The following is a 12,031-nucleotide window of genomic DNA, read 5'->3' on the forward strand; positions in this document are numbered from 1 at the left end:
GGAACCCTCACCTTGGGGGTACCCCGGGGTTTTCACTCCTTAGAACGGTTTTTGTTTGTTTTTTTTTTAATTTATTAGGGGTTTTTTTTTAGTTTTTTGGGTATTTTTTGTTTGGTTGGTTGGTTTTTCATAGTTTTTTAGGGTTTTTTGGTTTTTGTTTTGGTTTTGGTTTTTTGTTTTTGTTTTTGCTTTTGTTTTGGGGGTTTTTGTGTTTGTTTTTGTCTTTGTCTTTGTCTTTGGTTTTGGTTTTGGTTTTGGTTTTGTTCGGTGTGGTTTTTTTTGTTGTTGTTCTCTTTTGTTTCGCTTTGGGGTTTTTTGTTCGCTTTTGAGTTTTATTGGGGTTTTTGTTATTTTGAGGGGTTTTGGGGGTTTTTTTCTGTTTTTGTTTTGGTTTTGGGGTTTCTTTGTTTGGAGTTTTTTGTTCTTTTTTGTTTTGTTGGGGGGTTGGTTTGATTTTTTGGGGTGTTTTGAGTATTGTTTTGGGAGGGTTTTTTTGGGGTTTTTTTTGGTTTGGTTTTTGGGGGGGGTTTGGATTTTTGGGGTTTTTTTGGGGGGGTTGGTTTGTTTGGGTTTTTTTTTGTTTTGTTTTTTGCTTTGTTTGGTTTTGGGGTTTTTTTTTGTTTGGTTTGGCTTTTTCGGGGGTTTTGTTGGTTTTTTTTTTGGTTGTTCTTTTTTATTTCACTTTGTTTGGGTTTTTTGTTTGCTTTTGAATTTTATTGGGGTTTTTGGTTTTTTTGAGGGGTTTGGGTTATTTTTTTTCTGGTTTTGTTTTGGTTTTAGGGTTTCTTAGTTTGGTGGCTTTTGTTCTTTTTTGTTTTGTTTTGTTGGGGGGTTTGTTTGGTTTTTTGGGGTGTTTTGAGTTTTGTTTGGGGGGGTATTTTGGTGGGGTTTTTTTGGGGGACTTTTTTGGATTTTTTGGGGTTTTTTGGGGGGTCGGCTTTTTTGGGGTTTTTTGGTTTTTAGGGGTTTTTCGTGGGGTTTTTTTGGTTGTGTTTTTTTTTGTTGTTGTTTGTTTTTTTTGTTTGTTTGTTTGGGTTTTTTTTTGCTTTTGGTTGAGCAAAAAGCAAAAAGCAGAAGGAGGAGCTGGGCAGGAGATGGAGCAATGCTGGCCGGGAATTGCTCAAGGCCGGACTGGGGCTTGGCCCGGCCGGGGATGAGCGGAAAAAGAAGGAAAATCGGATTTGGGCTCGGGGGAATTTCCAGCAGAAGCGAGGGAGGGACAGGAGGGGGTTTGGGAACTCGGGAGGGAGGGAAGGAAAAAAAAAAAGGAAAAAAGGAAAGGATAAAATAAAGGAAAAGAGGGGAGAGAGAGGAAGTGAAAGAGAAAAGGAAAAAGGGAAAGGAAAGGATAAAATAAAGGAGGAGAGGAAAGGGCAAAGAAAAGGAAGGAGTCAGAGGAAAGGAGAGGAAAAATGAGAGAAAGGGAAAAGGGGGAGGAGAGAAAAGGGAAAAGGACGGGAAAGGAAAAATGTGGGGAATGGAAAAAGAAAAGGAAAAAGGGGGAGGAAAGAACAAAGGAAAGGAAAAAGGAGGGGAAGAACAAAAGAAAGGAAAAAGAAAAGGAAAAAAGGGTAGGAAAGGAAAAAGAAAGGGAAAAAGGGGGGGGGAAGAACAAATGAAAGGAAAAAGCAAAGGAAAAAGGGGGGGGAAAGGAAAAAAGGAAAGGGAAAAGGAGAGGAAAGGAAAAAAGGAAAGGGAAAACGGGGTGGAAAGGAAAAAGGAAAGGAAAAAGGGGGAGGAAAGGAAAAAAGGAAAGGAAAAAGAAAAGGAAAAAGGGGGAGGAAAGGAAAAAGAAAAGGAAAAAGGGGGGAAAGAACAAAGGAAAGTAAAAAGAAAAGGAAAAAGGGGGAGGAAAGGAAAAAGGTAAAGAAAAGGAAAAAGGGGGAGGAAAGGAAAAAAGGAAAGGAAAAAGGGGCAGGAAAGGAAAAAGAAAAGGAAAAAGAAAAGGAAAAAGGGAAAGGGAAGGAGAGAAAAGGAAAAAAGGAAAGGCAAAAGGGGGAGGGAAGGTCCCTGAAGCGTTCACCTGCTGGAGCCCCGGGGTGTCGGGGCTGGGTGGGTGCAGCTCTCAGCACCCCTGGGCCCCCTGTGCCACCCGTGGGTGTCTGAGGGCTGTGGGGGCGACTTGTGCCCGAGCTGGGAGCAGTGGGGGCACAGGGGGGCACGGCGAGGGGTCCCACTGGGGACGGGGGGCTGGCCGTGGGTCCGTGTGTGTCCCACGGGTGTGTGTGTGTGTCCCACGGGTGTGTGTGTGTGTGTTTGTGTGTTTGTGTGTGTGTGTGTGTGTGTGTCCCTCTGCGAGCGGCAGGCGGCGGCAGTGGCTGGGATTCACCGGGATCACCGGGATTCAATCTCACAGGATGAATTACCAGCTCTGAGTGTTTGATATAAGTAATAATTAAGTGTGGCACGGGTGCAAAAGTAAAATTTTAGGATTCTAGATGAGGGGTCCAAAGGGGACAAGACTGAGGAAATTGGGTGTGTCTTGTCCTTTTTCTCCTTCTTCATGCCCTCCATGTTTCACTGTGGTGTTGGCATTTTTCTGTTGGTTTAGGCTGGGGACACACTGTCCAACGTAGGTGACAGATATTGGCACGTTATTGTAAATCCAGCACAGGTAGTTTGTGGTATTTAATGTTTGTACCATCCCACTGAGGGCAGAGCCCCACACGCTGCCCTGCAGGACAGAGCTGCGGCAGGGCAGCAGAACATGTTAGAGATAAACAGAATAAACAACCTTGAAACAGCACAGACCAATTATGGCTTCTGCTTTGGCAGCGGGGCTGACAGACAGAGACTTTTACAATCTGGGAATCATCAATACCACAGATTCTGACACCTTCCAACCCAAATCCATCCTTCTTTCTCTTCATCCTTTCCCCTCTCCATCTCTCTGGTTTTTTTTTCCTTCCTTCATGAGCAGCCCATACCTCCTTAGGGGGGGGAAAAAAAAATCCCCAAAAAATTTGAATCTCAGTATAAGGGGAGAAGAACCCTGAACTAAAAACCAGAATAAAACCTCAGAAAAACACAGCAATAATGTGGGGATTTCCATCCCTCTGGATGTCCGTGTGTCCATCCGCTGCCCCGTGGGAGCACAGCCTGTCCTGGGCACCGGGTCCTGTGACCTCGGTGTGTTTTTGGGGTACAGAGGATGCAGGGGACATGTGTGAGGGGGGAAGGACCTCTTCAGCCAGGGACAAAGGCTGGCAGGGGGATGGAGCCAGGGAAATGTGGCTGGAAGCTGTCAGGTGGAGACAAAGGCAGGAAGGAGATAAATGCAGAGATAATTGCAGGGATTAATCACCCCTGAGCCCTCTGGGGTGCAGGGGTCAGGGCTGGAGGCCCCAGGAGGTCAGGAGAGGAGAGATGAGCTGGAAAGAGGTTTTGGGGTGAGATTTGGATTTGTTAGAGCTGAATCCCAGCTCTGATGGTGCTCCCAGGGCAAACTGTGAGATCTCGGCTTCCCCAGGAGCTGGTCTAGGGGAAGTCCCTGCCCATGAAAATATATATGGGAATTATGGTGTTTTCCAAGCCAAACCATTCCGGGATTCCCTGTCCACTTCCAGCTGGGCAGATTCCAGGGGCACCTTATCCATGTAACAAATAAAGCCCAATTCTGCAGCAAACTGTTGATTCTGGGTATAAACACCCAGGGAAGGGTCTCAAAGCTGCAGCAGCTCAGCCCAGCACGTGTTGGGGTCAGAGCCCTGGGATGGGGCAGGATCAGACCTGTGCTGGGGGGGTTTAGGTTGGATATCAGGGAAATTTTCTTCCCCCAGAGGGTGCTGGGCAATGCCCAGACTGCCCAGGGAATGGATGGTGACATTCCTGAGGCTGCCAGAGCTCCAGGAGCATTTGGACACCACTCCCAGGGATGCCCAGGGTGGGATTGTTGGGGTGTCTGTGCAGGGCCAGGAGCTGCACTGGCTGATCCCTGTGGATCCCTTCCAGCTCAGGGAGTTCTGTGATTCTGCTCTGATTCTGTGCTCTGGATGGGGACAGGCAATGGGTGTCTGCTGTGCTTTGTGCTGCAGGGACAAACACCACACTCCCTGGAGATGCCCCTGATTTTATCCCTGCTCTGAACCCTGATTTTATCTCTGCTCTGAACCCTGATTTTATCTCTGCTCCTAACCTGATTTTATCTCTGCCCTGAACCCTGATTTTATCCCTTCTCTGAACCCTGATTTTACCTCTGCTCTGAACCCTGATTTTATCCCTGCTGTGAACCCTGATTTTATCCCTGCTCTGAACCCTGATTTTATCCCTGCTCTGAACCCTGATTTTATCCCTGCTCTGAACCCTCATTTTATCCCTGCTCTGAACCCTGATTTTATCCCTGCTCTGAACCCTGATTTTGTCCCTTGTCTGAACCCTGATTTTATCCCTGCCTGAACCCTGATTTTATCCCTTCTCTGAACCCTGATTTATCCCTGCTCTGAACCCTGATTTTATCTCTGCTCTGAACCCTGATTTTATCCCTGCTCTGAACCCTGATTTTATCCCTGCCCTTAACCCTGATTTTATCCCTTCTCTGAGCCCTGATTTTATCCCTTCTCTGAACCCTGATTTTATCCCTGCTCTGAACCCTGATTTTATCCCTTCTCTGAGCCCTGATTTTATCTCTGCTCTGAGCCCTGATTTTATCTCTGCTCTGAGCCCTGATTTTATCCCTTCTCTGAGCCCTGATTTTATCTCTGCTCTGAACCCTGATTTTATCCCTGCTCTGAACCCTGATTTTATCCCTGCTCTGAACCCTGATTTTACCTCTGCTCTGACCCTGATTTTACCTCTGCTCTGAGCCCTGATTTTATCTCTGTTCTGAACCCTGATTTTATCCCTGCTCTGAACCCTGATTTTATCTCTGCTCTGAGCCCTGATTTTATCTCTGCTCTGAGCCCTGATTTTATCTCTGCTCTGAACCCTGATTTTATCCCTGCTCTGAACCCTCTCCCTCCTGACGGATGCTCCAGCACAAACCCATCCAGGCTGCTCTGCCTGCAGATACAATCCCCTCTGCCAGGGAATTTGCTGGAGCCTGGACCAAATAAGGAACTGGTGGTGAATGTTGGGGAGCAGGAATCAGTCAGTGCCAGGCAGGGCTGGGAGCTCCCTGCGAGCTCTGTGCCGGGGGCTCACAGGGCTCCTCACGCTCATCCGGCAGCTGCTGGAGTAAAAACAGCTTTGCAGCAATATTTAGAGAGAGGAAGGAAGGAAGGAAGAAAGGAGAGCCCCAGAGATTAAAAAAAAATCCAACTTTACCTTTATGTCTTAAAATCCACTGTAAAACCTGGAGTGTTTCTTTGGGCTGGGGCTCAGATGGCTCCGAAAGTTTTTCCATCCTGTGAGTCTTCAGCTCCTCGGGGTGCTGGGAGATCCCAGCTCCACTTTCCAGCTGAGAGGATTCAGCAGCTTCATCCTGGAATCCCAGAGTGGTTTGGGTTGGAAGGGACCTTAAATCTCATCCCAATCCAACCCCCTGCTCTGGGCAGGGACACCTTCCTTGCTCTGAGCCTCATCCAGCTTGGTTTTCCTCCTCTCCATACACTGAAACCTTTTCCCACATTTCTGCTCCAGCCAAGTTGCCAAGAAACCCTCTTTTTATAAAAATCTTGTTTTTCCATGGTGTGCTGGACCCCATGATTCCAACTCTCCATAAGGAAAACCTCTCTCCCACAACACCTGAGATGTCCTGAGCTGAATGATGCGTGGCTGGGTCACAAGTGGGAAATCACCTGCAGCATGGGTGGCTGCCCTTGGGCAAATCCTGGATCCACTGGGAATTGTGTCCATCCCTGGATCCATTGGGAATTGTGTCCATCCCTGGATCCACTGGGAATTTTGCCCATCCCTGGATCCATTGGGAATTTTGCCCATCCCTGGGTCCACTGGGAATCGTGTCCATCGCTGGATCCACTGGGAATCGTGTCCATCCCTGGATCCACTGGGAATCTGTCCATCGCTGGATCCATTGGGAATTTTTTCCATCCCTGGATCCACTGGGAATTGTGTCCATCCCTGGATCAACTGGGAATTTTGTCCATCCCTGGATCCACTGGGAATCGTGTCCATCACTGGATCGATTGGGAATTTTGTCCATTGCTGGATCCATTGGGAATTTTGTCCATCCCTGGATCCACTGGGAATTTTGCCCATCGCTGGATCCATTGGGAATTGTGTCCATCCCTGGATCCACTGGGAATTGTGTCCATCCCTGGATCCATTTGGAATCATGTCCATCACTGGATCCATTGGGAATCGTGTCCATCCCTGGATCCACTGGGAATTTTGTCCATCCCTGGATCCACTGGGAATTTTGTCCATCCCTGGATCCATTGGGAATTTTGCCCATCGCTGGATCCATTGGGAATTGTGTCCATCCCTGGATCCACTGGGAATTTTGTCCATCCCTGGATCCACTGGGAATTTTGCCCATCCCTGGATCCACTGGGAATTTTGTCCATCCCTGGATCCACTGGGAATTTTGCCCATCCCTGGATCCACTGGGAATCGTGTCCCTGCAGCAGGCCAGGACGAGGAGGTGCTGAGTCACGAGGCGAAGCTGAGACAAGGAATTGAGAGCAAAAATGAATGAGAAGTGTTCCCAAAAATGGAGATGTGGCGAGCTGGGCGCTGTGCCGCGCTGGGGGGGACCTGCCCGGCTCTCAGCTCCCTCAGGATGCTCCCAGGAAAGGAAACAGCCCCAGGGAAGGCAGGGAGATGGAGAAATCCCTCAGGATGGCCTGAAGGGATGCAGTGCCACCCCACAGAAGGGGACAGCCACCCAGAGACCCCCCTTGTCCTTGGCACGGCTCAGAGCTTTTCCTGCTGCTGGAGACTGGGGCACCAGCTGGGGGTTCCTGAGGGCTGGGCTCAAACCAGGGCTGTGCCCACCCTCCTGGGCCAGGGGGCAGCTGATGGGGGCTGCTTTTATTCTATCTTATTTTGTTCTCAGAAATGCTGCTGTCACGTTTGGCCGGTATTATCCAGCAGATTCCAGTTTTGACGGATGGAGGAATTTTCTTCCTATCATTCCATGGAAGGAGAGGGCAACCAAGTGGGGGGTCAGGCTCTGCTCCCAGGGAACAGCCTCAAGTGGTGCCAGGGGAGGTTTGGATTGGATATTGAGAAAAATTCTTCACAAAAAAGGCTTGTCCAGCCCTGGCACAGCTGCCCAGAGCAGTGGTGGATTCCACATCCTGGAGGGATTTAAAAGCCACGTGGATGTGGCACTTGGGGACAGGGGTCGGTGGTGGCTTTGGCAGTGCTGGGTGATCTTGGAGGGCTTTTCCAACCTAAACCATTCCATGACTCTATAAGGGAGGTACCTGAGACTTCTCTTTTTCTTAGGGCATGAGGCCAAAGCCCTTTTTGGTGCTGCTCCAGGGAGCCCAGGAGTGCACAGCCTCTCCCTGCGAGCCTTCCCTGCAGGGAGCACAGGGATGTGCAAGGCACGGGCTCACGGCCCTTCCTGCCAAACCCCCTGGCCTTGGACAGGGGGAGAAATGCTCCAAGAGCTTTATTGCAGTGACCCACTAACCCAGCTGGCAAAAGGACACTGCTGAGCCAGTCCTGAATCCCTGCTCTTATCCCAGCCCTGCTTCCCTGCAAACATCCCAAAGCACTGAACTGATTTAATAAAAAATATGGATATTGATCTAGTGCCAATATCCAACTGTGACAGACATAAACTCTCTAACAGTTTAAAGTTAGAAAGTGTGTGTTTATTGTGTGTGGGATCGCTCCCAAATCCACACCACACCTTCCAGGTGATTACAGAGTCTTTTTATCCATACAGGTATTGAATACCCAAAATACAAATACATATTCATCATTTTGGTACATCCCATTCCCCGCTTCGTGTGCTAATCACTCCAAAAGCTATTAAGCATGCGTGGTTTGTCCCTTGAAATGGGTCGGTGTCCCTTTCATGGGGAGGGGTCCCAAAATGAGGAAGTCAATAAAGTCTTCCTCTTTCTGACCTTTCTACCTTTTCAATGCAAGTATGACAAATGAACTCTTGGTAGAACTCCCATTTCTTGTCTTCAATTGGTTTCAGAACAGAGGAGGCCACAATTGTCTTATGTTCCTAAAGGCTATTTGTCAGTTTGTGTATTCTTCATTATAAACCCAGCTAACTAAACATTGTGCTGACCAGCAATCAATTATCAGTTAACTACTAACTCTTAACTTCATCAGGGCCTACTCATTTATTTTAATTAACTCTAGTAAGGCTTATTTCTAACTAAAACCTTAGCTCCTCTAAAATCTCTAAATTCCTTAAAGTTTACGTTTCAGAACGGCCCCGGCGCATCCCATGGCCGGGAATGTCGCTCCTACCACCCGGAATGTCGCTCCCATCGCCGGGAATGTCGCTCTGTTATGGTTTGACACTGGCACAATGTTTGTGTCCTTATGAAAATGCAATCTATCAATTGAATGCTGTGAAATGCAATTGAGAACAGAGTAAAGTAGGCCTAAGCTTAATAACAAGAAAAAAACTTTATTAAGCTATTATTACTATACAACTATAAAAGGAAAAAGAAAGAAAAAAATATTCACAAAAAATCAAAATGAAAACCTTCCAAAGCATTCCTCCTCCCACTACTTACTTTTAATAAACTACAGTGAGACACAACCTGGACTCAAATCAGGTTTCTACCTTTTAGATAATTGTTTTTTAGTTTATTGAGGGAGAGAGGAGCCCTTTTTGTGCTACAGACTTCTTGAGAAACACAGCTGCCACATTCTGTGCTTCCATGTCACTACATGGCACTGCCTGGAGAACAAAGTTTGCTAATGGTGACCCTCTCCTTTCTATGCACAGTGTTCTTACTACTAATGCATGGATGGACAGACTGCTTTTAGGATTTTTTTTCTTTTTAAGGATGCCCTGCCAAGAGGGGAAAAACAACAGTTCAGTTTTTTAGTTTTGAGACCACAGTTCTCTCCATTTTCCCCTGGGGCCGAGGATCCAAGAACAGAGATCTTCTTCTCTTCTTCCTCTCTGAAGACAGGGGGCACCACCAAAAACCTCCCTAATTTTTCTCTGTTCGCTAAAAAGCCACTCCATCATCTCCTCCCACCTAGAATTTCTCCCATGGCCGGGAATGTCGCTGCCATCACCGGGAATGTCGCTCCCATGGCTGGGAATGTCGCTCTCATGGCTGGGAATGTCTCCCACCGCCGGGAATGTCGCTGCCATGGCCGGGAATGTCGCTGCCATCACCAGGAATGTCACTCCCATGACCGGGAATGTCGCTGCCACCGCCGGGAATGTCACTGCCATGGCCGGGAATGTCGCTGCCATGGCCGGGAATGTCGCTGCCATTGACGGGAATGTCGCTCCCATGGCTGGGAATGTCTCCCATCACCGGGAATGTCACTGCCATGACCAGGAATGTCGCTGCCATGGCCGGGAATGTCGCTCCCACCGCCGGGAACGTCGCTGCCATCACCAGGAATGTCACTGCCATGGCCAGGAATGTCGCTCCCATGGCCGGGAATGTCACTCCCATGGCTGGGAATGTCACTGCCATGGCTGGGAATGTCTCCCATGACCGGGAATGTCGCTCCCATCACCGGGAATGTCGTTTCCTTCCCCGCCTGCCCCGGGAGAGCCGCGGGTTTCCTGCTGCCCCCCTCCCTTATCTCTGCCCCTGCAGGGGCTCAGCAATTCCAGGCTCGGGGAGAGGCTGCCAGGATTTCCTGCCTCAGCAGCCTCGGAGCCAGGGATTCCTCTGCTTTTCCTGCTCCTCGTGGGAGCCCAGGGCAAAGGGAGCCTTCAACAGGACGGGATGTGCCGATCCCCCCCGAGTGTGAGTGGTGCTTTGTCCTGGTTTTCCCAACAGGGAGTTGGGAGTGTCTGAGATCCATCCTCAGCCCCATCCCGGATCTTCCCCCGTTTCCATGCTGTCAGCACATCTGTTTCTGCCCAAAATGCCTCCCAGGAAATGGCTCTGGATTGTTTTGATGCCCAAGCTGAGAGAAGGGATGGCCCCTGCAGCCAGAGGCTCTGCGGAGGCACATGGAAGTGATTACAGGGTCCCTGTGCCACCTCCCTTCCCAGCACAGGGTGTGGACGAGCACAGCCTGTCCCTGTCCCCATCCATATCCTGTCACCAGCCTCGTCCTTTTCTCAATCCCATCTTCATTCTCATCCTCAGCCCCATCCCTATCCCTATACCCAATTCCATATACATCCCAAAACCTATTCCTATGCCCATCCACATCCCCACGCTTACCCTTTTCCTCACCTTCCTCTTCATTCCCTATTGCCTATCCTTATCCCCATCCCCATCCTTGTCTCCTCTTTATCCCTGTTCCTGTCCCCATCCCAGTGTCCATCCCTGTCTCAGTCCCATTCCCATCTCCCCATCCACATCACGATCCTCATCCCATTTCTTGCCTCCATCCTCTTCCTCATCCCAGTCCCTGCTCCCAACCCCACTCAGGCTCCCAGTTTCTCCCAAAGCCACAGGGATGCCAGCAGGACTCCGCTCCCAAAGCCAGGCCAGGACTCCAGCTCTTCCAGCTGCCAATTTTCTGTAGCTGACTGGTGCCAGTCTGGCTCAGGGAGTTGGGAAAATTCACTTTTTAGCATCCTAAAGACTGTAGGAAGCCTGGCAGCTCCTCCTTCCCTGTCCAGAGGATTCTTAGGGCCCGTGGTTTGGTTTTTCAAAGATCTCACGGAGCAGCAAGGCTTCCCTCTCTTTCCCTCCCCCCTTTCCTGCCCCCTCTGCCCACTGCCACCTCCGAGGTGCCACCAAGTGCCACCATTCCCCATGGGAGCGACATCCCAGCTGGGATCTCACCAGGCAGAGGAGCTGCTGGCCCCCTGCAGCTCCCACTTTCCCCGGAGAGCCACGGAGGTGTTTGAGCTCCAAAGAAAAGCCACATTTTGGCACGGGAAGCTCCTCAAAGGCTGCGGATCGTGTCCAGCTGGCCTGGACCCCGCTCAAAGTCCTAATGGTTTTCCATGGCCAGGCAAAGGACTCCTCCCAGGGGCTGGAGCCAGCCAGCTGCCTGCAGCCAAGGGGCTGCTCCAGATGTGGCCCTGGTGACACTCCAGACTTCCAAACCAGCTCAATCCCAGCAGCAGTGGGAGCTGCTTTCCAGGGTGAGCAGGATGCAGTGGGTTGCACTCTGCTAGGACGGAGGGGACAGGGATCACAGTGACAAGACAGGGTGGAGGGTGCCCAGCTGCTTCCAGCGTGAGGATTCCTGTCGGGAATTCCATGAATGTGTCCCTGATTTATTTCTCTCGACAGCCTACAGCGGTTTGACACTTCCCTCCTCCTTATCTGGCATTCCTCGGGCATGGCTGTGCCTGGGGACAGATGCAGTCTCCAGGCCAGGGAAGGGGAAAAGGCTCCAGGAAGCTGCAGCAGAGCTTTTGGCTGCTCCCAGCCCGGATTTCCAGGAGCACTCATGGAGCGCAGCTGTCGGGATTTGAGCTCTTCCTCCCCTCCACCACTGCGGGTGCTCCCACCCCGACCCCCGACACAAAGACGGGGAATTCTCCTCGATCCATCGGGCACTGAGGGGTTGGAGATGATGGAAAGGCGGGGAATTCTCGATCCATCAGGCACTGAAGGGTTGGAGATGATGGAAAGATGGGGAATTCTTGATCCATCGGGCACTGCAGGGCTGGAGATGATGGAAAGACGGGGAATTCTCCTCAATCCATCGGGCACTGCCAGGCTGGAGATGATGGAAAGGCGGAGAATTCTCGATCCATCGGGCACTGAAGGGTTGGAGATGATGGAAAGACGGGGAATTCTCCTCGATCCATTGGGCACTGAAGGGTTGGAGATGATGGAAAGATGGGGAATTCTCCTCGATCCATTGGGCACTGAAGGGTTGGAGATGATGGAAAGACGGGGAATTCTTGATCCATCGGGCACTGCCAGGCTGGAGATGATGGAAAGACGGGGAATTCTCGATCCATTGGGCACTGCCGGGCTGGAGATGATGGAAAAACGGGGAATTCTCCTCGATCCATCGGGCTCTGCAGGGTTGGAGATGATGG

The sequence above is a fragment of the Taeniopygia guttata genome, chromosome 5 (assembly GCF_048771995.1).
Source record: "Taeniopygia guttata chromosome 5, bTaeGut7.mat, whole genome shotgun sequence".
Lineage (NCBI taxonomy): Eukaryota > Metazoa > Chordata > Aves > Passeriformes > Estrildidae > Taeniopygia > Taeniopygia guttata.